At 51.7% G+C, this 26,720-nt stretch overlaps 1 protein-coding gene across 6 annotated transcripts in view; it reads right to left on the bottom strand.

Annotated features, from left to right (window-relative positions):
* The window catches only part of KCNIP1 (potassium voltage-gated channel interacting protein 1), a 379,825-nt gene that overhangs the window by 87,062 nt on the left and 266,043 nt on the right, over nt 1-26,720 (bottom strand). Inside the window, exon 2 of one of the 6 annotated variants that reach the window (XM_045394502.3) lies at nt 6,710-6,782. The exons of 4 other annotated variants lie outside the window; for them this stretch is intronic. The gene's annotated coding sequence lies outside the window, so the exon portion shown is untranslated. Of the gene's footprint in view, nt 1-6,703; nt 6,783-26,720 lie in introns of those variants that run through there. One more of the 6 variants, XR_010587713.2, reaches the window with a different exon arrangement.

The following is a 26,720-nucleotide window of genomic DNA, read 5'->3' as shown; positions in this document are numbered from 1 at the left end:
ATACCAAGGTTTCCAATCCACAAGGATGGAATACTCTTCATTTATTTGGCTCTTCTTTGATTTCTTTCATCAGAGTTTTGTAGTTTTCTTCATATAGATCTTGTACATACGTTATTTGATTTATACTTATTTAGATTATAAGTATTTCATTTTGGGAGGTACCAATGTAAATGGTAGTGTGTTTTAAATTTCATATTCCACTCGTTCATTGCTGGTGTATAGGAAAGTGATTGACTTTTGTATACTAACCTTATCCTGCAACCTTAGTATAATAGCTTATTAGTTACATGAGGTTTTTGTTTTTGTTGTTGATTCTTTTGGATTTTCTATACACATATTCATGTCATCTGGAAACAAAAACAGTTTTATTTTTTCATTCTGTATGTGTATACCTTTTATTTCCTTTTCTTGTTTCATTGCATTACCTAGGACTTCCAATATGATGTTGAAAAGGAATGGTGAGAGGGAACATCCTTGCCTTGTACCTTAGTAGGAAAGTTTCTAGTTTCTCACCATTAAGCGTGATGTTAGCTGGAGGATTTTTGTAGATGTTCTTTATCAAGGTGAGAAAATTCCCCTCTATTCCTTGTTTGTTGAGAGTTTTAATCACAACTGGGGGTTAGATTTTGTCAAATGCTTTTTCCACATCTGTTTATATGATAATATGATTTTTCTTCTTTAGCCTGTTGATGCAATGGATTACATTAACTGATTTTCAAATATTGGACCAGCCTTGCATACCTGGGAGAAATCTCACTTGGTCATGGTTTATAATTCTTTTTATACGTTGTTGGATTCAATTTGAAAATACTTTGTTGAGAATTTTTGTATCTATGTTCATGAGAGATATTAGTCTCTAGTTTTCTTTTCTGATAATGTCTATGTCTGGTTTTGGTACTAGGGTAATATTGGCCTCATAGAATGAGTTAGGAAATATTTCCTTTGCTCCTATCTTCTAGAAGAAGTTGTAGAGAATTGATACATTTTCTTCCTTAAATGTTTGCTAGAATTCACCAATCAGCCTATCTGGGCCTGGTGCTTTCTGTTTCAAAAGGATGTTATTGATTCAATTTCTGTAATACACATAGGGCTATTAAGATTATCTATTTCTTCTTGTGTGAATTTTGGCAGATTATTCACTTTAAAGATTGGTTCATTTCATCTAAGTTGTCAAATTTGTGGGCATAGAGGTGTTCATAATATTCCTTTATTATTGTTTTGATGTCTGTGTGACCTGTAGATGGTTTTTTAATTTCTCAAGGTTTCTTTTTCGACCTATGTTGTTTAGGAGTGTTGTTTAATCTCCAAGTATTGGGATTTTCTTGCTATCTCCTTGTTATTGATTTTTAGTTTGATTCCATTGTGCTTTCAGAGCAGACATTGTATGATTTTTATTATTTTGCTTTTGTTAAGTATGTTTAATGACCCAGAATGTGGTCTATCTTGGTGAATGTCCCACATGCGTTTGAGAAAAATACGGTATCTGCTCTTGGTGAATGAGTAGCCTATAGATGTCAATTATATCCAGTTGATTGATAGTGTCATTGAGTTCAACTATGCCTTGACTGACTTTCTGCCTGCTGGATCTGTCCATTTCTGGTAGAGGGGTGTTAAGGCCTCCAAGTGTAACAGTTGACTCATATATTCCTCCTTGAATTTATGTCATTTTTTGTTTTCTGTATTTTGATCCTCAGTTGTTAGGTGCATACACATTAAGGATCGTTATGTTTTCTTGAAGTGTTGACACCTTTGTTATTACATAATATCCATCTTTATCCCTAACAATGTTCCTTAAGTCTGCTCTGTCTGAAATCAATGTAGCTACTCTCACTTTCTTTTGGTTCATGTTAGCATGATTTTTAAATGTTTAAATCCAATTTAAACCCTGTTCCCCACTTAAAGCCTGACTGAGGCGGATTTGCGACCCACCTAGACAGGCTTTAAAAAGACTAATCCAGGGAATCGTAAGAGTTATTTCTAATATAACTACAGAGTCTGCTTGTTAAGTAACCTCTATGGACAACCAGGGACCTAATTTTCTGAGAGGCACACACTTCGGGAAATACTAATCTACACCCATCCTTCATTTTACCAACAAGGGTGCTCATGCTCAAATTAGTCACTGAGCCTGCACTAGAAGCCTTGGGTCACACATAAGGAAGGTGGTGGACCCTTGCAGCAAGAGAGGCCAGTACACACATCTTCCTGAAAGAGCTGAGCAGAAGAGGTTGGATGCCTGACTCAGATCTTCAGGCTGAGCTACACTGGGGCCCAAGGATTCTCTGTCCCCACTTGAGGCCTAAGAGTTGCCCCATCTCATCTCAGCTCTGGGCACCTGCTTCACCATAATCACTGTAGCAAAGAGGCTTTTGCTGAAATGCCTGTGACTTGAAGTCAGATGCCTATTCTGGGGGCCTTACAGAGCTGACTGGACTCTGGGCTTCCAACCAGTGTTCCCTGCTGATGGCCCATTTGTTTCAAGGTTCCTCCATTTTCTGGTAGCTGGAAACCTCAGTCATTTTGAATTCTTCTCTCCCTCCCTTGTCCCCAGACACTGTTGAGTCACTCATCATTTTTGTCTTGAGCTTACTTGGTGACCTGCCTGGGTGCTGGGGCCATGGGGACAAATCAGCACCCAGTTGGGGTAACAGGCAGGCGCTCGGGCTGCTCCTCTGCCCAGCCCCTTCTCCCCTCAGTCCAGGATCCGGTGGAGTCTGGACTCTGCTTCTGGCCTCCTCCACTCTGACGCAGTGCACTCAGCAAAGCCAGGCTGATGCCCACAGACACCAACACACTCAGTCTCTGCTCAAGAGTCTCCTGCACTCAGCTGCTGACTGCCTCAGGCATACATCAGGTCACTCTATGAGGCCTGTTTCTTCATGGACAGGCCCCGATACAGAGCCTGAAGTAGCACAGGTGTGTGGTGAATATTTGCAGAAAGAATGGGATAAAAGTGGCATTTGAAGTCCCTCATCATCTGACCCTCTTGACTCTGTTGGCTTAGTTTCCCAAGACCCTCCATGGGCTTCCCCTGCTGGCAGACTTACTGAGGGCAGAGGGGCACTTGTTCCTGCTCTGGGTCAGCCCTGCCTGGGAAAAGTTTGCACGGGTGGTTTACAGATGTGGAGGGGAACACTGAGGGGAGTTCAGTGACCCACCCAGTGAGCAATGGTGAGTGACGGAACTGGAACATGTATAACTCACTTGTATATGTCACCTCCTCACTTCACCCCCAGGACCACCTGAGAGGAGCTGTGAGTGCCCCATTCTTTACACAGGTGAAGGCACAAAGCCAGGGGGTGGCAGCCCTGACCCATGGTCCCCCAGCCAGCTGCGATCGGAGCCCTGACTGCTGCCTGCAGATCCCCTGCCTTCCTGATGACTTCTCGTCCCACTGTGGGGATGGAGGGCGAAGAAGACACAGAGGCCACACACTGGAGACAGGCAGGGACCCTGCCCTAGAGGCTGAGGGCCGATGAGAGGCTCACAGCAGCGTGGATAGTTTGTCTTCTTTATTCTTAATCTGGGGAAGGCAAATCTCACTTCCTGGGCACCTATTATGCATCAGGTCCTGGGATGTAGTGACGACACGTTGTGGTCCCCGACTTTAGGAGTCCCTTAGCTTGAGGGGTGAGTGGATAAAGTGTTCGACTAGATACTAACTCCCAGCAGCAGAGTCCTGTGGGCTCCAGCACACTGCAGAGCAGAGAGGAGGGAGGGCATCAGGATCCTTGGGGCATAATCCTGGTGTTTTGGTTTCTCATGGCTGCTGTCATAAATCACTGCAAATTTGCTAGCTTAACACAACACAAACATATTCTCTTACAGTTCTGGGGCCAGAAATGTGGAGTCAGTTGCACTGGGCTAAAGTCAAGGTGTTGGCAAGGCTGGTTTCCTGGGGAAGCTCACAGAGGAAACCCGTTTCCTGGCCTTTTCTGGCTTCCAGCCACCTGGACGCCTTGGCTTATGGCCCCTTCCAGGTCTCACTCCAGCCTCTGATTCATCATCATGTCTCCCCCACTTCTGTAGCAAAATCTCTGCCTTCCTCTTATGAAGACACTTGTGATGACATTTAGGGCCCACCTGGATAATCTAGGATAATATCTCCCTATCTCAATATCCTGAATTTAATCACATCTGCAAAGGCCCTTTGTCATTTAAGGGAACACTCACAGTTTCCATTGTGAGAGCGATTATTCAGTCTACCACATCTGGATTCATCACTTCCTAACTGGGTGAATCATTTCACCACTTAGAGCCTCAGTTTCCTCTAGTGTAAAATGGAGATAATAATTCCAATTGCAAAAGGGCTGTGGCTTTAAAGATTAGATGGGACAATGTGAGCAAGTTACATTGTATTATGTGGAATATTGATTTTAATCACTGCACTGGAATTCAACTCTCCCAGGTTTACCCTTAGCCCTCAGCCCTCCCTAGCTGGGTTTGATGCAGACACAAGCAGTTTTCACAGGGGCACAAGTTTAAAAAATGGCGGGGGGGGGGTGCTTGAAGTGAATCTCCTTCCAGATTCCCCACATCTGTCCTTTACTCCTGGCTATGGGGCATGGGAGCACTGGCCTGCGGGTCTGAGTCTTTGCTTTGGCGATGGTGACGATGTTTGGAAACTGAAACTGGAAGCTGATGGAGGCACCGTGCTGCCTCCACAGTTACTCAGTGAACTGGGACCCTCTAATGACTGTGTACTGGGAGAGGGCCCAGTCCATTGGCTTCCACAGCCACTGGGCAGCTGTGACGCTGGAGTGTGAAGCTCCTGGCTGGCACTGTGTGCACACAGTTGGTGCTCACTACATGCGAACCCCCTCTCCTTTGCCATCCAGGTCCCCCTGCTTCTGGTGGGCAGCTGCTGGGCTCTCGGTACCCCTTTTCTCCTTAGGTCTAGAGAGCCAAAAGGGGACAATCGCCAGGGTTCAAGTGCTGCTCTCACCCAGCCACCGAGTGATGGGGGCTAGCTGCCTGGATGGATGCCTAGCTGCCTGGTCCCGCGCTCCCTCCCATGCCTGATCTTACCTCATGGGGCGGGGGGTGGGGGGCTGCACCTCCATGGACTCCCTAACAGTCATTTTAAAAGATGCCTTTAAAGTGCTGAAAAATGAGCTATGCCTTCGCTCGCAGGGCTGCTGCGGCTATCATGTCAGGAAACCACATGCGCCCTCAAGCGCTACCTGACCACTTGTGATGAGATGCTGAGCACTTCACTCACCCCCACCTCTCCCCGCAGGATCGTGGGCTGCTGAGCCCTTTTTCCAAAGACCTCCTTTATGACAGCAAAGACTCTATCCTGGGATGACTGGAATGAGGCATGAATAGAAACTTTCCATGCCTCTGATTTGGGCAAAACAAAGCTGATGGGAAGGTCAAAACATCCACAAGAGAATGCTTGCAGGCCCTTGAGACTAGGTGGGAACTCAGAGAAGCAGCAGTCTCTCACCCTGGCTGATGTGGGAACCCAGGGTCTGGGGATGAGGTGGGCTTCGAGGGGAGGGCACGGGTCTTCCCTGGGGAGGGCTCTCCCTCTGTTCTCTGGTTCCCTGAGGGAGGTTCTGCTTAGTATCCTGGGGCCCAAAGCAACTGTCTGGTCCCATGGAAATTTCACTTAGTTATCAGAGAGGGGTTTCCAGCCCCAGACTTAACTCCTTAAAGCTGGGGTTTGAGGACAACTATCCCTTCATTCCGTAGTCACAATGGATCCAGAACCCTGAGAGACCACCCTCAAAGCACCGTAGGAGAAAGCATTTGCAGGCCCTTTGGGAGCACCTGTTCCTAAGGCATCCTGGGAACAGTAATTTGTACATCCCTGGCATGTCCTATTTCCTTAAAATCCAGAGAAAATGAATTTGCATAGCACTTGGCAGAGACTCTTCCCATCTCCCTTTGAGGTAAGAGAGGGCTCTGCCCAAGCCCTGGTTTGCTCTAGGCTCCCAGGCCTGGAAACATGGAGAAGGTGAAGAGGCAGCACTGAGGAGGCAGGAGGAGGGCTGACCACCAAGTCCTGGCATGTCCCCAGCACCAAGTGGCCCAGAAAGAGCCTAGGATGCGCACACAGGTAGATGCTTCGCATGCTGCCCTAGTGGGTGCCTCAGGACCCTTTGACATTTCAGTACCAGAAATCAAATGTCGCTTCAGAAGCGTGGCCCTCCAAAGACGTCACAATCCAACCTCCCACACGCACAGGTAATTGGAGTCTAAACCTGGTTCCCTGGCTGAAACCTTGATGTGAGGTGATGGGTGGGAGGAAGGTGATGGGAAGGGCAACAGAGCCGGGGGTGGGTGACAAGGCTGGTGAGATGCCGTGAGTTTGGAAACGGCCGAGGCTGCATGCCACCGAGGATGAGGGCCTTCCGAGCATCCAGGCAGGACTAGCGAAGTCCCAGGAAGCTCCCTGCACTCCTCCATCCCATGCCAGTAGGTCTCAGCCATTCGAAGCTGCCAGGAGCAGCTCTTTGAAGCCAATGTTGTAGATCGTGGGAAGATGCCTCCTTTGGAGCAGACAGCCCAGTGCAAGCTACATGCACAGACAATGGAGCCAGGTCCTGGCCAGATGGTACCTGGAAGCCGCCATCCCTTTGCCTCCCCCAACCAAGGCTAGGGCCCTTTCCAGACCCGGAGAAGCCTCCTTGGGGACAGAAGTCCACGCATGAAAATCCACCCCAGCAGAGGGTTGAAATGCAATGAATCAATCATGTCTTACTGTGGCGGCTTTTGCTCCCAAACTGCCAAGTGTGTCATCACACAGCCCTCCCGACTGCTGGAGCATGACTTACCTGCAAGAGAAAACACAGATGGGGATGACAGCCACCCAGCATGGCCTCTGGGACTGGGCCTGGGCAGTCCCTCATGCTGAGGGAGAGGCAGGCTCTGAAAAGGCTTCTCTGATCAGAGCAGAGCCAGGCAGGGCTGCTGTGTGACTCTCTTCATACCTTGACCTTGACCAAGTCAATAGCCTGGGAGAACCGTGATGAGGCACAAAGGTGGGTCTGGGAAAGAGGCTCTTCCCAAGGACCCAGAGTGACGGGGAAGCCATGCCCATCAGCCAGAGGGCAGAGGGTCCCAATGCTTTCTCTACTGAGAGATGGGGACCGCCTCTGCTTGAATCTTTTCCTTGGGGAAGCGAACAGCAGCAGCCAAAACATATTCTTTTTACTTAGCAACCAGGAGATTTGTGATTCTTTGGAGTTTTTAATCCCCTGCATAACTGCAAGCCAAAAGGAATTAGCAACTCTGCGGTGGAGTTTTGGTTCCTCTTTAAGCAACGATGCTTCCCCCTGCCCATTCGCTGTGCATCAGAAGGAAGCACAGGAGTCGGTTCTGTTCATCCCATGCCAAGCCTGCCTTCTGTGAGGTGTCTCCCTTGCAAGATGTTTCCAAGATTTACAGTTCTCCAGACTGGGAGGCATGTTGGGGACTCGGGCAAGGGCTGAGGATTTTAAATACCGACACTTCTTCCTGAATATACATGCACACGCCTGGCACACACTGAGAGATTTTAGTAAACATGGTTTGTCCGCCCCTCCTTATGTTCCCTTCTGGCTAAGTGTATCCGCAGTGCGTGTTTGGAGTGATGGACGCTGTTCTGTGCTCAAAAGCCTGAAGTACCAGTCAAACAAATTTCATTGCAATTTTTTTCCTCGAAATGCTTCATTTTAACCCAACTCTAGATATTGGCCTATATAATTTGGGATCACCATCATCCGGAGCACACAGCCCAAACCAAAGGCCGATATTCACCTGGGATTCAAGATGGCAGCTCCAGGTGCAAGCGTGCATATAATCAGGGCTCTTGCCAGCCCTGCTAATGTCTTTCTAGCTCGGGGCTGGCTTGGACAGGTTTCTTCCCTGCATGCCCTACTCACAATGTTGATACACTAATGTACATTAGTATATTATTATTAATGAGTCTCTACTGCCCACCACTTCCTGGCCACAGGATCACTGTCCCTGTCTCAGGAGTTGGGAACAATATTCGCATCAGCTCTGGTTCTCACATCAGCTTCTTGGGAGTCACCGTCGGACCTCCCTGTTCTCCAGCTCTGTGGCAAATCTATCACCAAGTCCTGTTGATTCTACTTCCTAAGTCTCTCTGGAAACCACTGCCACTCTCACAGAGCAGGCTGTTGTCCCCTATGGGACTGAAGGGTGGTGCTCCACGGTCTCCATTGGGCCATGAAGTGGCAGCCATGGGGTGATACTGGCAGAAAAAGAAGACAGAAGAAGGAGCCCAGGGTGTTCCTGATTTCTTGAAGCTGCTGTGCCAGCCCTCTACCCCACCTTTTGCCTTCTTTTATGTGTAAGAGAAATCAACTCCTTTGTGGTGCAAAATAATGTTTTTGTCAGGGGAGGGGGTTGATCATACACAGCTGAACCGCATCCAACTGAGTCACTAAGTCAGAGCGGAGGATCTGATCTGGGGGCAGGGCTACACCTGGCAGAGCAATCATGGCTTTTTCAATTACAATGTGATGGGGGCACAGGGAGACAGGAGGAGAGGAAGCTTCCAAGGGCCATGAGGCCCTGGGAGGGAAGTTATCCTCAAAATCACAGGTGGTCCAGCAGTTACTGGGTATGGATATTCACCTGCATTACAAGGAACAACCTTATGAATCTGGCCCTGTGATCATCTCCATTCTCTGAAGGAGAACAGCGCGTTTGGAAGGATGAAGTAACTCGCCAAGGTCTTGAAGTCCTGCAGAGCCAGGATCCCAACCCAGGAAGTCCTCAGAGCTGGCCCTCGCCAATGACTCCCCGGAGGTATGTCCATTTTACATAAATACCCAACAGATTGAGGGTTTAAATGTAATAGGCCCATTTTTTGAGACGTCCATTCTGTTCAGAGTTTGACATCTTATTTTATAAAGAGGAGGTGATAGTGGAGCCCGTCTCAGGGCTGGGTGTTGTGGGGTGTGGATGAGGTGAGGCGGGTGGACACGGTATTTGTGCTCAGTAATTGCTGGGCTGCCTGTAACTCTAAGCAGAGTCGACTGTCATTCTGGAGGGGAAATTAAAGATGATCTAAGCAGAAGGCATTCCGTTTATTATTATTATTGTTATTACTAATCAGCAGCAGCAGCAGTAGTGGCCAGAGAGCCTTGGGTCAAACAGTATCATGGGGAAGCTTGTGAAGAAACAGAGTGAGGCTGCTGGAAGTGCAGCACAGGTGTTCCACCCCAGGACCCTTGCTCGCCCTCCTCCTTGTGTGTCTGCTCTGGCTGCGGAGGAAATGGGGCTCTTAGAGTGGAGACACCGGCCTCTGCCCTAGGCCTGGGCCTCTGGGCCTTCCCCAGGCTGCTGCTGCCCTCTGCTGGTCATAGCTGGAATTGACGGACATTGCCTCCCAGCACAGGGATGCAGGAAGCTGGGAGATTCGAGAGAAGGGGGTCCCCCGAGGCTTCCTCTGTCATTGTAGTGTGGGCAGTGGCCACATAATTTTTTGGGAGCTGAAGGAAGACACCATTTTATTTGGGGGCCTGGCTGCCCCCAAGAGCAATGCGACACAGAGGGTTGCCTTGGACGCTTTGCCTGGGTAGAGAGGAGGAGGGAGGTCTAACGAAGAGCAGGGAGGCTGAGGACAACCTCACTATCACCTTTAAGTGACACACCTACCCCCCTGAGAGGCATCAATTATTGCTGTAGTCTTCAGAGACTGTCACTCAGAATGGTAAAGTAATTTCTTATTTCACTGCGGTCAAGACCTTAGACTATGGGGTCAAATTGTGTGCATTTGAGACTCAGACCTTGTGTGACCTTGGGTGAGTTACTTAACTTTGAGAGCACACCCTTCTCACTGAGGACTGGGGATGCTGCAGGGCATACAGAGGTGACTGAGAGGACTCCATGAGCTACGATGCAGGCAGGAGGCCAGCACATGGCTGGCAGGGGGCAAAGCTGAAGGCCACCCAGTAAAGGCAACTGCTGCCCAAGACACACCTGGCAAGCAGTGGTAGGGACTGGAACATGGCCTGGCTGCCTCCTCCTGCTAAGGGCAGGTCTTGAACAGGCTGTTGAGGCACGGGCTAAGGTCAGAGGTTGGGCTGTCCTTCTCTGAAATGCAAACTATCAATCTGGCAATGCCAGACCCTCTTGCTGGCATCTCAAACCTTGCTTAAAATCCAGGCCTTGGAGATCTTGGAACATCCCCACCCCCACCCCCCACCCCCCCAGACACACTCCTTTGTGGGCACCTCTCACTTCTCTGCTTTGAACTGAACCGGGAGGGTGGAGAATGTCAAATCTCTCCCCTGGAGTCCCCACACCACTTTATCTGACATTCATTTATTTAGCAAATATCGACTGCATGCTTTTCTGGGCCCAGCACCATTCTAGGGCTGGAGAAGAAGCAGTGAACACAACAGATAGTCGACCTGCCCTTGCATCACTCACATGTATTTCAGTAGGGGACAGAGGAAGGAAATACATAAACCAGGGCCCCACAGAGTCTGTTCTGTAGTGTGAATGGGAGGAGCAGGAGGGCAAGGCAGGAGAGGAGTGTTGCTATCTGGAAGAGGCAGCCAGGAAAGTCTCACTAAAGGGAAAATGAGCCTTGTGGGTGTCTGCGGGAAGAGTGCTCTAAGCAGAGGGAACAGCCTGAGCAAAGGCCTTGAGACAGGTGTGTGGGCGCCATGTTTATGGAATGGAGCTGTCAGATCCGAGGGAATGGAGCAGAGGGGCAGAGGGAGGAGCTGAGGTGTGGGTGGGCATGTTCGGAGTGTGCAGGCTGCTGCCCTTAGCTCTGAGTGAGACATAAGGCACTGGAGGGGTTCTGTGCAGAGGGGAGACACAGTCTGGTGTATAGAGCACCCCTTTGTCTGCTGGTTGAAGAATGGACTCAAAGAGTGGGGGCCAGGGCAGAAGCAGGGAGGCTGGTGAGGAGGGGTGGGGGGGTCATTTGGATGGAGTGGCGGATTCCCAGTGAGAAAGGCTGGCCAGACACTCGGAGTCTGAGGAGGAGGGGGAGCAGGGGTGGGTAGAGGGTAACATGGGCCATGGTTCCGGGCCTGTGGGACTCTAAGGGGCCGGGGAGTGCCTGGGAAGAACAATCTACCATCCCCCTTGGTTCACATATGCAGGATATGCCTGGAATTGATGCCGTTGTCATAAAGATGACATTTCTGATGGAAGGCTGCTGATGGACTATCTATTTTGAATGCATGCATACTTTCATTCAGTGGACTCTGACCACCGTCCTGTTGGTGGTGGGGATGGATTGGGGGTGGTGCCAACCCACTGTGGACGTGGAGGTGGATTTTGGATTCAGACAGCCTGTTTGCAGGCCTGGCTCCACCACTTAGAAGCCATGACCTTGGGGAGGTCGTTTCATACCCCTAAGCCTCAGCTTATCCATCTGCAAAGTGGGATTTACAGGACCTGCCTTTATTGTGTGGTCAGTAATGTGGGTAGAGCACTTCGTATGTAGGAGGTGTTTATAGTAGGTGCTCAGTAGATGCTTGCTCTCACCTCATTTTCTGGCTCCCACCTTGAGCCCCCTAAAAGCTGGTTTCTATGCTTGTTTTACACTGGCTTGCTGTGCAATCTTGGGGAAACTATTTGTCTCTTGGGTCCATCGCTCTCCTGAGAAATGGGGATAAGTCCAGGATTGAAAATACCTGCTCAGAGGGCTCGGATCAGGAAATGTGGCCGTGTCATATTGATTGAGCCATTGATGAGATCTCTGCATGCAGTAGGTGCTCAATCAGTATTCACCTTGAGGATAGATCACTGCTGCTGGCATGAGGGGGCAGGCCTGGGACAGCCCCTCCTGGTTCCAGCCTCGGGCCCCTCCTCGGCCAGCCCCGTGATAGAGCGCTGACCTTCAGAGCTGTTGGCCTGCCACCCTCTGCTTTCTGCCTCCATTGTCCCTGTGTGCCCTTCTGCCCCCTTCAGGGCTCAGCCTTGCTCTGCTCTTCTCTGTCAACCCTCTTTCCCCTGGTGAACCCATCTAGCGTCACAGCTTTAAACGCTGTCTGTACGCCGACGATGCCACAATTCACGTCTCTGGCTAGGCTCTCCCCCCGACTCCAGACTCCTCTTTCCAGCTGCTTTCCTGACATTTCTGCTTTGCTGTCTAATAGAACGAACTCTCGGAATTAATAAAATGAGACTCCAGATATTTACCCCCCAACTGGCCTGTCTTCCCGAGGCGGGTGTTGAGGGAGACTCCAAAGTCGCATCTGGGAGAACCTGCCTGTCTCACGCCCATATCCAGCCCATTGGCAAGTCCTGTTGACTTGACCCTCAAAATACACCCAGGGCCTGGCCGCTGCCTGCCACTGCCACCTGCACCCCCTGACCTGTGTCCAGGCACTGGCAGCCCCTGCCTGGCCTCCTGCCTGTTCTCTCTGCCTGACATGGTCTGGCCCATCAGTGCAACCCCGCAGCCCTTACATCCAAGCCAGATCACTGTCCCCTTCTACTCCATACCCTCCAATACCTCCTAATTTCCTTTCAGAATAAAAACAGAGCCTTGCAAAGATACTTAACTTGGCTGGAGACAAACCTGGAACAGGACAGAAACTGGGCCTGCCCCCTTGGACCTTACAGTGCAGGGAGGCTGATAGCGAGGAGGTAAACAGCAGCGTGCACTGAGTTTTCAGGTTGTGGTGGTTCTGTGATGACTGTGCTGACTTGGGTGGACAGGGGAGTCAGGGAAGGCCTCTCCGAGGGGGTAACATTTAAGATAACAAAGAGATTCGGAACTGAAAGAGGCTCTTAAAACATCTACTTTAAAAGGTCCTCTTGGCCGGGCGCGACGGCTCACGCCTGTAATCCCAACAGTTTGGGAAGCCGAGTCGGGCAGATTACTTGAGGTCAGGCATTCGAGACCAGCCTGGCCAACATGGTGAAACCCCGTCTCTACTAAAAATATAAAAATTAGCTGGGTGTGGCAGTGGGCGCCCGTAATTCCAGCTACTCAGGAGGTTGAGGCACAAGAATTGCCTGAGCCTGGGAGGCGGAGGTTGCAGTGAGCGGAGATCGTACCACTGCACTCCAGCCTGGGTGACGAAGCGAGTCTCTGTCTCAAAAATAAATAAATACCCAGCCTGGGTGACGAAGCGAGTCTCTGTCTCAAAAATAAATAAATACCCAGCCTGGGTGACGAAGAGAGTCTCTGTCTCAAAAATAAATAAATACATAATAAATAAAAGGTTTTCTTGTTACGTTTATATATGGAAGCAAGAGAAGCCCAGAGAGGTGAAGTGACCTGGCTAAGACCACATAGTATATTACTTACAGAGCTGGAATTCCAGGCAGGCCTCTTGACAACCTAGTTTGGGATTTCAGGGTTGCCAGCCTGGAGCTGCAATTCCTAACAGCAATGCCTGGAAATGCTATGAGCTATTAATCTCCTCTTACATATAAAAATTGCAAACTGTATCATATTAATCACGACCTTTCTCTTTTCGGCTTTCAGGACACATCTGCCTGGCTTTCCTCTTACTTCACTGGTTTCCCATCCCCAGTCTTAGCTGGTCCTTCCGAATCTGCCGACCTCTTACCATTGAAGAGCCTGGGGCTCGGGACTCAACGCTCTTTTCTTCCCTCTTCACACACAGACACTCCCTGGGAGAGCTCATGTCATTTTGTGGATTTCCGTGCCAATGACTCCAAAATTCTATCTCCTGCCAAGATCTCTCTTTTGAACGCCAGCATCAAACATCCAGTTGCCTACTTTGGTGCTACTCGAAGTGTGGTTCTCAGTCTGGCAGCATTGGCATCACTTGGGAAGCTGTTGGAAATGCAGAACCTTGGGCCCCATTTTGGGCCTATTGAATCATTTTGGGCCTATTGCAACTCAGGGGTGCAGGGGTGGGTGTGGCACCCATCCATCTGGTTTAACAAGCCCTCCAGGGGACTGAATGGATGCTGGAGTTTAGGAAGCATTTTATTCCTTGCCCTCTCCACTTAGATATCTCCCAGGCATCTCAAACTTCACAAGTCCAAACCTAAGTTTCTGATATTTCCTCACTCTACCAGCCTTCTCCATCTAAGTTAGTGGTGACTCCATCTGGTTATCTGCTCAGACCAATAACCGTACTCAGACCAATAACCCTGTAGTCATTCTGGAGTCTCTGTCTCACCTCAACTTTGGTCTGTCAACAAATCCCGCTGGCTCCATTTTCACGACACCCGCAGAACCACATCCTTCTCACCACCTGCACTGCCACTACCCTGGCCAGAGCCGCAGCATCTCCCACTAGATTCTTACAGAAGCCTCTTGGGCTTCTTCACACTCTACCCTTGGCCCTGACAGTCTACCCCAGCACAGCAGCCAGAGGGGTTAAAATGCCATCAGCTCTTGTCTCTGCCCCAAGCTCTCCAGTGGCTCCCCTTCTGCAGCATAAAAGCCACAACACTTATCCCGATGCACAGCCACACCCCGCCCCGCCCCCACTGCCATCTCTCTGACCTCTCCTCTCCCCTTAGCAATCTGTCCCTGGCCTTTGGCTCATTCTGGAACATTCTGGAACACATCCAGGCACATTCCACTGCACTGGCTGATTCTTCATTTTCCATCCTGGAAAGGTTCTGCGTTTCTTTTGCCTCCTGCTTGGGTCTGCCACAGGCCTCTGCACTGGCTGATTCTTCTCCCTGAAAAGCTTTCCTCCCAGACATCTGCATATCCAGTCCCCAACTTCAGGTCTTACTCAAAGCCACTTCTCAGTGAGGCCCCCGACCACCTCAGCCACTTAATTTTTAAAATTTGCTCCTACGACTAGCTGCCCTGCTCCTTTTTCTCATCTATGACTAGCTGCCCTGCTCCTTTTCCTCCTCCATGACTAGCTGCCCTGCTCCTTTTCCTCGTCCATGACTAGCTGCCCTGCTCCTTTTCCTCCTCCATGACTAGCTGCCCTGCTCCTTTTCCTCATCTTCTGTGTCGTCCTTGTGTTTGGTAGAATGTCCACTCTCGCTCTCGCGGTCCCCTCCTCCCCTGACCAGAGTCCTTCTCCCACTCCGGACCGTCCCGCTCCGCCTGTTTTACTTCTTCTGGGCGCCAGGTGGCGCCCCACACCGCCCAAGCCCCTGGCCGCCTCCATCCTTGCTGGAGAGGCCCTGAGAATGCCTGGGGAAGGCGCGATCCTCCCAACTCCCTTCCCTCTGCTCTCCCCCTGCTCAAAGGAGGATGTCTTTTCTGACCCCCAAAGCTGACGTTTCCTCTGAGACCCAGGAATTCACAGTTCTTCTTCGAGGAGAAGAGAGGGAAATGGCCTCCTCCCGGTTCAATCCGTGCTCAAGCCCCAACCCACCCCCACGCGAGGGAACGCTGTGCAGGACCTGCTGCGTGCTGAGTGCGCGCTGGGTGCTTTTACATGGTTGTCCCATGGAACTCTCAGCACAGCGTTAGCGTTCCCACTTACAGACGAAGAAACTGAAGTTCAGAGAGGCCAGGTTGCTTGCCTGAGGTCACACAGCTGGTAAGTGCAGAACTGGAATTCTAGCCTGACTCAGAGCCAGGGCTCTTCCACTTATCAAATGTCCCCCCGCTAAGCAGAGCATGACCCCTGAGAGAAGGCAGAGCAAGAGGCTGGCCCATCTTTGGGCACAGTTTAGGACGGGAGCTGACACTGGTTTATGCCGGCCTCTTTCATTTACCGCCCACATCCCTGGCGGTAAGGATGTGCAAAGGCCTAGAGAGGTTGTGGCGCTTGCCCAGGGCCACGCAGCAGAGCCGCGCTGCTCCTCCCCATCTCCCGCCTCTGCCTCTGTCTGTTCGCCCGGGGGTAGGGAGGCAGAGACTCTGCAGCCCCTGCTTCTCTACGAAGGATTCTTCAAAAGCCTTGCAAGGAAGCGCCAGGGGGCGGCAGTGAAGCCTGGAGGAGAATCTTTTGGGGGAAAAAGATACAAGATTTGAGGCGAGAATCCTAATTACAGGAGGACTAATAGCCTGTCAATCCGCGTGGCATTGGTGGGACAGGGCTTGATTCCAGGGGCATCTGGGGTTTTCCGAGGGTCTCTCTTGCCCGCTCACCTGGGTATTCATTTTCCCTCGCCTCTTGGAGGCAGAAGCAAAGGCTCGAGAGCCTTGATTCAGATGCGTGTTTTTCTGTTCCCCAACCCCAGCTGAGCCTGGCCAGGGGACAGGGCAGGAGGACAGAGGACAGGCACGAAGGTCCTCTGTGGCCAGGGAGGACTCAGAGCTAAGTGGCCTCAAGCGTGGACCCCATTAGCTCCCCCTGTCTGTGGCAAATCGTCCTGGACACCAAAGGCAGCCGGGCAGGAGAGGTCCACCCCTGACCAGGTGGGAACGTCCCTGTGAGGGGGTGGGCTTGCTGTCACGAAGGCAGCTGGCAGTATTGACCTGAGTGTGCAGATACCATCTGGGGCTGTTGTCAGCACTACTCTTTCCCCTGGTCAGGACTGGCCCAGGTCTCTAGTGGGGGCAGCAGGTGGCCTTGGGGAGCCCAGAGGCCCCTGGGAGAGAAGCCCTAGGGGATCTGGGAGTCCCGGCTCCAGTGGAGGGCATCTGGAGGGGACGAGATTTGAGGGGTTGTGCCCCCATCACAGAGAGCCTTTCCTGGCCTCCGTTCATGATAAGCAATGACAACGCATAAGCCAGCAGTCTGGGGTCTGGCGGCTCCGTGCGGGGGAAGACAGCGTGCCTTCTGTGCAGGAGACAATTCTGTGTGTTTCTAAAATTCCATCCGGGAAAGCCCCTGCGCTTCTTTTGCCTCCTGCCTGGGTCTGGAGCTGCTTTCAAAAAACCTTTGAAGTGGAGAATGGCAGAGACCAGTCACCACGGCTCAGAATTGCCCTCGGTTCCTGAAGTCCCTTCTTCGGTCCCTGGCACTGTGTGTGTGGACAGCAGCTGCACCTTCAGCCTTTCCCAAGCACCCACTATGTGCCAGGCATGGTGCGTGGGCTCTCACACGCATTCTTTGGTTTCCTGCCCACAGCTGCCCTGGGAGGCAGGAATTCTAACACCCATTTCACAGATGACATATCTACCTCTCTAGGGGGCTGGGCAGTTAGGACAACAGCCCCTACACACTGGAAGTGCTCTCTCTTGTACCAGATGAGGCAGTTTCGCAGCCATTGTTTTGTGGAGCTGATTGTCCCCATTCATAGAGGAGGGAATAGAAGCTCAGAGAAGGAAGTCATCTGGTTAGAGTCACCTGACCAAGTTCACACACTGAGTCATCAACAATCTGTACTCAAGCCTCATACCCTTATTCCTAACCCAGTGTTCCCTCCGCTGTCCCGTGCTGACAGCTGTTCAGTTGCTTATGCCCTGGTGTGACTGCGGAAGGAGGTAGCTTTGGAGATGCTCTTATCTGCACCCCACACTCATCAGAAAGTCTCCCTCTGAGCCTCAGTTTCTGGACCTGGAAGATGAGGGCGATGCTGTACTCTGGAATTAGACCTTTAAGACACAGTCATGCAATCTATTTCTTTCCTCCCATCCCTCCCCACCAGGCATTTCCCTGTGGATCTTGAGGCTGTGATTGCTCCCTTGAGGTACAATTGTTTCCCAGCAGATTCCCCCACCCCTGGTCTTGATGTTCTCACCTGTGCTGTGCCCATTCACACCCTCTGCCTAGAGTACCCGTTCTCTTTCCCTGGATCCTCTCTCTCCTTTGTTTTGAAACATACAGTGGCTCCAAGTTAGGCAGTAAGGCCCTTTCATCTGCCCTCCCCTAAGTCCTGATGGACGTGCCTGGCCTCCAGGGACATAACAACACACTCGACGCCCTACTCATCTGTACGTCCCAGCCCAAATGCTGCCTTTTTGGAGAGTCTTCCCTGGTTCCCTGGCCCGCCCTGGGAGGAAGTCATTGGAGCCATAATACCGAATTCATTGCCCTTGTTCACTGGCACACAGTAGGAACAATGAATGCATGTTGCTGGAGTCGGAGCACTCAGCACATTGAATGATCGGTGCTGCCCACTTGGCTGCCTAATGCATCCATCCATCCATCCATGCATCCATCCATCCATCCATCCATCCATCCATTTATTCACTAGTAAATACTGATTGAGCCTTACAACGTATCAGGTCCTACCTCTAACATTTTTTTCTGATATGGAGGGGAAGGACTGTGCCTAAATCTTCTCTGTATCCTTCAAGTTTGCATCTGGCCCCTCACAATGGTCAGGGACTGTTTACCTAATAGTCACCAGGGACTCAGTCCTGCTCTTTGCTGGTGGAGCCCAGCTACTCCTGGCCCCCACTCCCTGCCCACCCCCTCACCCTAGGCCCAGCCTGGTGCAGGGAGATGGGATGGGCCATGTTGCCAACTGTTCAGCACTTGCCTGCCTTGCCCGCCTCAGCCCCAGCCCCATGGAGTAAGGTTAATTTCCTTCTGCAAAATTCACGTTGTTTCTAGAGAATCTGGTCTGTTGGTTGCTGTTTTCCAGGTTCAGGGTTAATTCATTTCATTCATATGTCTGCGCGTGCATTTGGTGCCCTTAGTAGATGCTGTGTGCTCGGGATGTGGTGGGGATGGGTGCTGGTGCTGGGGATGTGGAGGTGAAGGTGGCCCAGAGAGGAGGGCATTAGGGCCAGGCCTGAATGCTGATGCCACCCTGCAGGGGGAGCGGGCAGACTTCCTAGGGAGGGACCAGCAAAGGCCCAAGATGGGACCTACCTCAGTCTAACTGCGCACCTGGAGAAAGGCCAGTGTGCTGGGGGGGGGGTGGTGGGGAAGAATGGGGGACCCAGGCATCCCAGCTAGCACCTCTGGCCTGCCTGAGACTCCTCCTCCCTGTTCCTGCAGGCCTTGGCCCCAGGGCTGGCTGGTTGCTGACCAACTCCATCGTGTCCTGGCTGTCCGGGACCTCTCTAAGGGTGGAGCAGGTCCTTGCGGAGGAGTCCTTTGGCCTGCTGAGTTGCTGTCTTAGCCTGTCCGATCATTCATTCTTCTGACCTTAACATAGGACTTGGCCAGGAGGTCCCTGCATGAACAGTGTCCCTGCCTGCGGCTCACCTTGTCAGAATCCTCAGGCACTACTTGCACCCCATCCCTTATAGCCCCCTACATCTGTGTCTGGTGAGGACTGAGCGTCTGTCTCCCAGAGTGGTGAGCTTAGGCAGCTGGGCTAGCATGAGATTGATGCGTATGTCAGGGGCGAAGGAGGGAACAGATGTTTTCTGAACAGCAAATCCATAGATGTGTGAGGTGGGAGTGGAGGGCGGGAGGACAGAATGATTTTGCATTTCAGAGTCCGCCTGCGGCATGATAGATGGAGAGGCTCAGTGCGGCTGGCGAGGCACGGGGTGGGCTTGTGGCCAGCGCTGACCTCAGTGCTGCAGACTGCAGGCCTGGATGGAGGAAAGGAGATTTTCTGTCTGACCCTCATGCATGGCAGAGCTCCCCTTGGGAGGCTGGGGGCCAAACCTGCAACACTTGCTTAGAAACTCCAAACATGAACCCTGCAAATTAACCTTGAGCTCCCCTCGAGTGGAGCAGCTCCGCTGCCAGAGGTGCGTGCGCTGCAGCGTTGTGTCGATATTCATGTATTGACGGGTGTCTTCGCAGGACAGCCAGGCCTGCAGTGAGATCATTCAATCATGCCTTCAGAGCCCAGACCCCAGGCATGGCGAGTACCCCATGCTGCGGTATATGACAGGTACCAAGGCCGCCTTCTGGATCACAAATTTTATTAGTTTTTTTTCCCCAAACCGGTGTTCCTAGCAGATTCCTTACTGGGACTTGTAGGGGGCAATATGATTATGGCCAGAAACACACACACACACACACACACACACACACACACACACGCCTTTTGGAGTTAGAGAGATGAAGTTGAAATTCTGACTTTAACACTTATTGTTATGCGATTCTGAGAATCTCTACTGCTCTGAGCCTCAGTGTCCCCAGTTGTCATAATGGCCAAGATTCACTGTAAGTGTGGGCTGTTGTGAGGATGAGATGCCATGATTTCTTTTTTCTTTCTTTTTTTTTTGAGATGGAATTTCGCTCTTTTTGCCCAGGCTGGAGTGCAATGGTGCAGTCTCGGCTCACTGCAACCTCCTTCTCCTGGGTTCAAGCAATTCTCCTGCCTCAGCCTCCTGAGTAGCTGGGATTACAGGCATGCGCCACCACGCCTGGCTAATTCTGTATTTTTAGTAGAGACAGGGTTTCTCCATGTTGGTCAGGCTGGTCTCGAACTCCTGACCTCAGGTGATTCACATGCCTCGGCCTCCCAAAGTGCTGGGATTATAGGCGTGAGCCACCGTGCCCAGTGAGATGCCATGATTTCTATAAAGCAAGTCAGGCTGGGGGTAGCCCTGGGAGGTGGTTCACCTGACCTTTGGTGATGGAGGTGGCTGTGTGTGCCTGGGAGAAGCTGGCTACCAGCTGTGATTAATAGACTGCTTGAGAAGTTGCTAGGCCCAATAGTCTCAGTGCCCAGGCCACATGCTACCTTGAAGACCCCTTTGGCTGCATCTTATCTTCCAATGTCATCTCTGTCACTTCTTCTCTGAATTCCCAGAGGTGGGAATTCCCTACTTGCTTCTCTGCAAAGCAGGAGCAGGAGGAAGAGGGGTCCAGGTCCCCAGTCCTGACATCTATGAGATTAGCTCAGGCCTGGCACTGGGGAATGAAGGCTTTTTTTTTTTTTTTTGAGACGGAGTCTCGCTCTGTCGCCCAGGCTGGAGTGCAGTGGCCGGATCTCAGCTCACTGCAAACTCCGCCTCCCGGGTTTACGCCATTCTCCTGCCTCAGCCTCCTGAGTAGTTGGGACTACAGGCGCCCGCCACCTCGCTCGGCTAGTTTTTTTGTATTTTTCAGTAGAGACGGGGTTTCACCGTGTTAGCCAGGATGGTCTCGATCTCCTGACCTCATGATCCACCCGTCTTGGCCTCCCAAAGTGCTGGGATTACAGGCTTGAGCCACCGCTCCTGGCCTGAAGGCTTTTTAGTTAAAAGTTTTGACATTTACTAGAGAAAGAGGTCACCTGATATTCTCATGCTGCTGATACGTTTCTTTGGGGCCCCTGGAGCTTTGGGATCAAGGGGAGCCCCAAGCCCCTCTCCTCTTCAGCCCCGTCCCTGGAAGCAAGAGCAGTTCCCCAGTCTGGGCCCTGGTGGGGCTGAGAGGGCGGAGGTAGATGGGGACTCCCACCTTAGCTGCTACAAGCCTCAGCCTTTTTATTTGTCACCCAGGGAGAGCTAAATGCCACAGGTTGGCTCAAAACAGATCTTGTAAGGGCTATCTTCAAGCCAAACAAAGCCATTGTGGCCTTTGCCAGATGCCTGGGGGTCACCCATGAGCCACCTCAGGCACTCCGCATCTGTGGGGTCAGCCAGGGTCCTAAGCAGTGGCCAGTGGCCCTGGAGCCTTGTTGTTCCCTGGGACCGGCCCTGTCCTTAGCTCCATGCCAGCACAGCTGGGCATTGGGAAGCATCAGCTCTGGGACCCAGGGCAGTCTGGGACATTCTCACCCCGGCATCGTAGGTGTGGGGTCAGGCAAACCAGGGTGCTGGTCCTGGTGAGGGAAGCCCTTGGGGCTTGTTGTGGGCAGAGGACATCTCATTGAAAGAGCCCAAGACACAGAGGGAACTCTCCCGGTTACCAAATACATTATTTATTTATTTTTCCTCATGTTGTTCAGGGCCAGGAACAGTTTTGTCGCAGGTTGTGTATTTTGAGAGCCACTGGGTGAATGGCAAGGGGCTGTGGAGAACTGCCAGAGACCCAGCTCCTGTTCCCAACAGCAGAGGGCTCCCTGCGAAGTCCAAGACAAGAAGAGAAAAAATGTGGGGGAGGGACGCATCGACAGAGCCATGGCCCCCACTGGCCCCCAGGAAGGACATGGATGCTGGCCCCACTGAACACCGGCCAGGGCTACTGCTGCAGGCACAGTCCCCTTTCCCCATCCCTGCCTGTCTCTGTCACCAGCTCTCACACCTGCCAGGCCTCAGGTGCCTGCTCTCAGCTCAGCTGCAAGGGAGCCTGGGAAGTGAGCATCTGGCCTTCTGGGCTTCTTGAGAGGGCACGGATCCTGCTGCCCACCCAGACTCCTAAGCTGAGGGGATTTCTCAGACCTAGGAGGGGTTTGTAAATGCTGAAGTAACCCATCCCAATCCCCCCCAAAAGACAAACGTCACAACACGCAACTCGTGTGGCAGCCTCACTGCAGCAGTCACCCAGCCTCAGGCTGTGGCCCTGACAGCTCTAGCTTCCACTCCTTCTGGGGCAGCACGTGGGCACTGAGACCTGGGGGCCAGGTCCCTGGGGCCCCAGAGTCAGCAGCCTCTTCTCCATACCTGGTCACCCTTGAAGTAATGTTCCTGCCCCTGGTCCAGCAGAGGTATTAGCTGGGATTATGGAACTCCTTGTCAACTTCAAAGAGTCAACCCAGACCATTCCTCCTAGTGGCACATACTCCTTCCTAGTCGCTGTCCAGGCGTACTGGCTGGAGCAGTGACACCTGCTCACGATGCCACGGGAAGGGGGCAGAATGCCTTCCCCACCCCCACTAGAAAGCTAGCACACTCTCATTGGAAAAGCCAAGATACTGGAGTCTACAAGTCCTGGATTGAATTCAGCCTTAGCACCTAGCAGCTGGGGAGCCTTGGACAAGTTACTGAATATTTCTGAGCCTCAATTTCCCTGTTTGCTGGGTGCAGATGCTCCTACCTGGATGACAGGGTTAGTGCAAGGGTTAAAGGCAGTAATGACTAGAGCATGCTTAGCATAGGCCTGGCATGCATACAGTTGTTCTACTCAGTAGCTACAGGCGTGATCATATCCCTTCTCTGCTTCAAACCTTCCAGCACCTTCCAAACTCCTTCCAAGGCCCTGCAGGGTCAGGTTACAGCCTCCTCTCCAACCTCATCCCACGCCACTCACCTCATTGCTCAGTACACTTTGGGCCTCTTTAGTTTCACTAAGCCCAGTGAGGTTGCTCCCACTCGGGGTTCTGCCTTGCCTGCAATGCCCATCCCCCAGGTCACTGCTTGATGGCTCTGTCTTGTCGCTGTCTCACCTCACTCGCTGGGTCCAAAACTGCATCATCTGCCCAGTCCCCATCCCACTTAATCTCTAAGCGTCATGTTTTACCGCCTTTCTAACACTTTGCACTCCTGAAATCATCATAACAGCAGGTGGAATGAGGCACCCCGCTGCCTCTGGATTTTGACTAAAGCTTGCAACCCGGGGATAATGAATGGGAAGTAGCTGGGCAGCCCTGTATTCTGAATAGAGCTGTTGGCTGCTTGTGAGACTTGCCGAGGGAAAGTGGGATTGATTTTGTGACCACCACCCCATTCCAGATGTCAGTGAAAGCTAGAAATTTCCAAGGAAATTGGTGGGAGTGCATTCAGAGGAGTAGATAACACTGTGAATTTTTCTCCTTCCTTTCCATAGAGGGGTGTCCCTGCAGGTCACAGCCCAGTGATGGGGAGCCAGAGATGAGGGTGCCCATGAGAAGGGGAGGCTGGCAGCTCATGCTGCAGCCGGGGGTCCTGAGCTGCAGACGTGTAGTGCAGCCAGAGGCCTGATGCTTGGTGACAGAGCTTTTGTGTTCTTGGGGCTTAGGGGTGTCTGTGAACACAGAGACTGGAGAATCCAGGAGGCAGCCTCAGGCACCAACTAGAGAGAGGGTAGCAGCACACTGCACATGTGTCCCTGTGGGAGCACAAGGGTTTGTGACTTTCCTGCGGCCACGTGGGCTCTGAAGAAGGTAAGCAGGTTTAAGGGGCTGGGGTGAGATGCCCTCCCCTCTGTACCCAGAGGACTGCTGCTGAGACCAGAGGACCGGAGCAGAAAGAGGCTCTGAATGTGGTGGCTGGGGACATGGGATGTTCATCAAAATTCAGCTCACGAGGACATCCATCTGCGATAGACTGGGAGACAGCCCTCTCCGCCACAATGCCCCAGGGAAGAGCCTGCATCTGGATGACCATGTGCCATGCTGGAGAACATTCCAGTCAGCCCATGTTGGCCAACAGAAAGTCCCCAACAGGCCCAGCTAAAACAAAAGACCCTGCCTCTACTCTGCCAATCCTCCTCCTGCCCTGGGCCAGGAGAAGGATGGTGAGGAAGGAAAGGAGAGTGAGGAAGCTGGCTGCACCTTTCTCCCCTCCTTCCCCACCCCCCTCCCGTCTCCTCCCCTCTCCTCTTCTCTCCTCTCCTCCCCTCCACACAAGAACTGAGGCACCAAGACAGGTCTGAGCTCAGGGGCAGGTGAAAAGTTTAAACTGCATGTGAGGTTGACATTTTAATTGGATGGGACTTTCCAATGCTTGAAAACTGAAATTATTATTGTGATGAGAACCGAAGTGATCAGATATCTAGGGGAATAGCCAGAGATGTTGTAAAATGATTGTAAAGTGGAATACAGTTAAAGACAGAGTTTGGAGAAATGAAGGTGTTTGTTTGTACCCCATCGTCAGTCAATCAATTGGTTACCTTCTGCTTCACTTATTTGTTAATTCATCTCCTTCCTCCCCACCTCCACTTGACTCTAAGCTCAGCAAGATCAGGGACTGTTTCTTTTTCAAGGTCTTTGCTGTATCTCCTGCACCTAGAATGGCTACTAGAGACTGGCACATAGTAGATGCTCAATAAATATGGTTTGGATGAGTGAAACAACAACAAAGTAGGGGCTCAAATATGTTGATTTATGGGTATGACCTATTTTATTACGTTGTTTGAATCTCTTGTTTTGTACTTGAGGAATGAGTTTGCCCTGGTTAAAGTAGCCCAGAAAACCCGGGCCCGGGAGCTGAGAGGGGGACCAGGGAATGGATTGCCCAGGCCAGGGCATTAGGCCAGGGCCCCTATTTCCCAGACACGGGGCCATCGGAGGCAGGGAGCATAGAGCCTCAGGGAGTCGGTTGCTTGGGGCTGGCTGATGGATTGAAGGCTGGGCCTGGCATCAGTTCTGGGACACAGGTGTGGCTGAGCTCCTGCTGATTTAGATTTGGAAGGGCTGGAGGCTCAGGGCCCCCAGTGTGAGCCCTCCCAATGTCCAAATGAGAACCTTTCCTGAGTACTTCCCGCACCTGACATCACGCGAGCTAGTCTGCAGGCCGCCAGAAGGGGGCGGCGCGTCGCCGCCATTTTGCAGAGCCTTGCTAAACCCATTTGGAGTTCAACCCCTCCCGCCATCCTCACAGCCCCTTTTCGTCCCACACTTCCTTACCTTCAGGAAGCACTTTTCACATGGGTTTCGTTTAAGGGGAGAGGTTGGGGAAAGGAGGGTGTATTTGTCTCTTAGGCCGCCATAACAAAGTACCACAGACCGGGGTGGTTTAAGACAGGGATCCCCAGGCAGGGCGCGGTGGCTCAGGCCTGTAATCCCAGCACTTTGAGAGGCCGAGGTGGGCCGATCACTTGAGGGCGGGAATTCAAGACCAGCCTGACCAACATGGAGAAACCCTGTCTCTACTTAAAATACAAAAATTAGCCGGGCATGGTGGCGGGCGCCTGTAATTCCAGCTACTCGGGAGGCTGAGGCAGGAGAATCACTTGAACCCGAGAGGCGGAGGTTGAAGAGCCAAGATCGCACCACTGCACTCCAGCCTGAGCAACAAGAGCGAAACTCCGCCTCAAACAAACAAACAAACAAAAAAAAAACAACCAAAAAAACAGGGGTCCCCAATCTCTGGGACACGGATGGGTCTGTGGCCTGTTAGGACCCCGGCTGCACAGCAGGAGGTGAGCTGGGAGCGAGCATTGCCGCCAGAGCTCCGCCTCCTGTCTGATCAGCCGCCGCCTTAGATTCTCACAGCAGCACGAACCCTATCGTGAACTGCGCATGCGAGGGATCTAGGTTGCTCACTGCTTATGAGAATCTAACTAACGCTAATGCCTGATGATCGCAGGCGGAACAGTTTCATCCTGAAACCATCTCCCACCCTACACACCCTGCCCATGGAAAAATTGTCTTCCACTAAACCAGAACCGGATTCTGGTGCCAAAAAGGTTGGAGACCGCTGGTTTAAAGCAACAGCTACTTATCCGGTCCCAGGTCTGGAGGCTGGGTGTCAGCAGGGCTGTGTCAGCAGGGCTGTACTCCCTCCGAAGGCTCCAGGAAGAACCCTTCCTAGGCTTCCCTGGCTTGGCCTGGCGCCGTATCCCTCTAACCGCTGCCTCTCTTTGCACACGGCCTTCTTCACTGCCTCTCTAGATGCCCTTTTTTTTTCTTATTATTATTATTTATTGATTTATTTATTTTTTTGAGACAGAGTCTCGCTCTTGTCACCTAGGCTGGAGTGCAGTGGTGCGATCTCGGCTCACTGCAACCTCCGCCTCCCAAGTAGCTGGGATTACAGGCGCTCACCACCATGCCCAGCTAATTTTTGTGTTTTCAGTGGAGACGGGGTTTCACCGTGTTGGCCAGGCTGGTTTCGAACTCCTAACCTCAAGTGATCTGCCCACCTCAGCCTCCCAAAGTGCTGGGATTACAGGCGTGAGCCACCAGCCACGGCCTGTATCCCCTCTTTTTATAAGGACATCAGTCACTGGATTTCTCATAGACCCCAAATCCAAGATGATTTCATCTTGAGACCCGTAATTGAATTAAACTTGCAAAGATGCTATTTCTGAAAACGGTCACCTTTGAAGGTTCTGAGTGAACATGAATTTGGGAAGGATGTGGCTCCACCCATCACAGATGGAATCTTGATTGAGAACACATTTTGCTCCAGGGACCGTGCAAAGCACCTTCATCCTTGACAAACTAGAAGGGAAGCAGTATTATTTCCAGTTTTGTTTTTTTTCTAGACAAGGAAAGTGAGGCTCAGAGGGATTCAATGA

The sequence above is a fragment of the Macaca fascicularis genome, chromosome 6 (genome assembly GCF_037993035.2).
Source record: "Macaca fascicularis isolate 582-1 chromosome 6, T2T-MFA8v1.1".
Classification (NCBI taxonomy): Eukaryota; Metazoa; Chordata; class Mammalia; order Primates; family Cercopithecidae; genus Macaca; species Macaca fascicularis.
The sequence above is the reverse complement of the archived record's forward strand: the minus strand, read 5'-3'. Positions and strand labels throughout refer to the sequence as shown.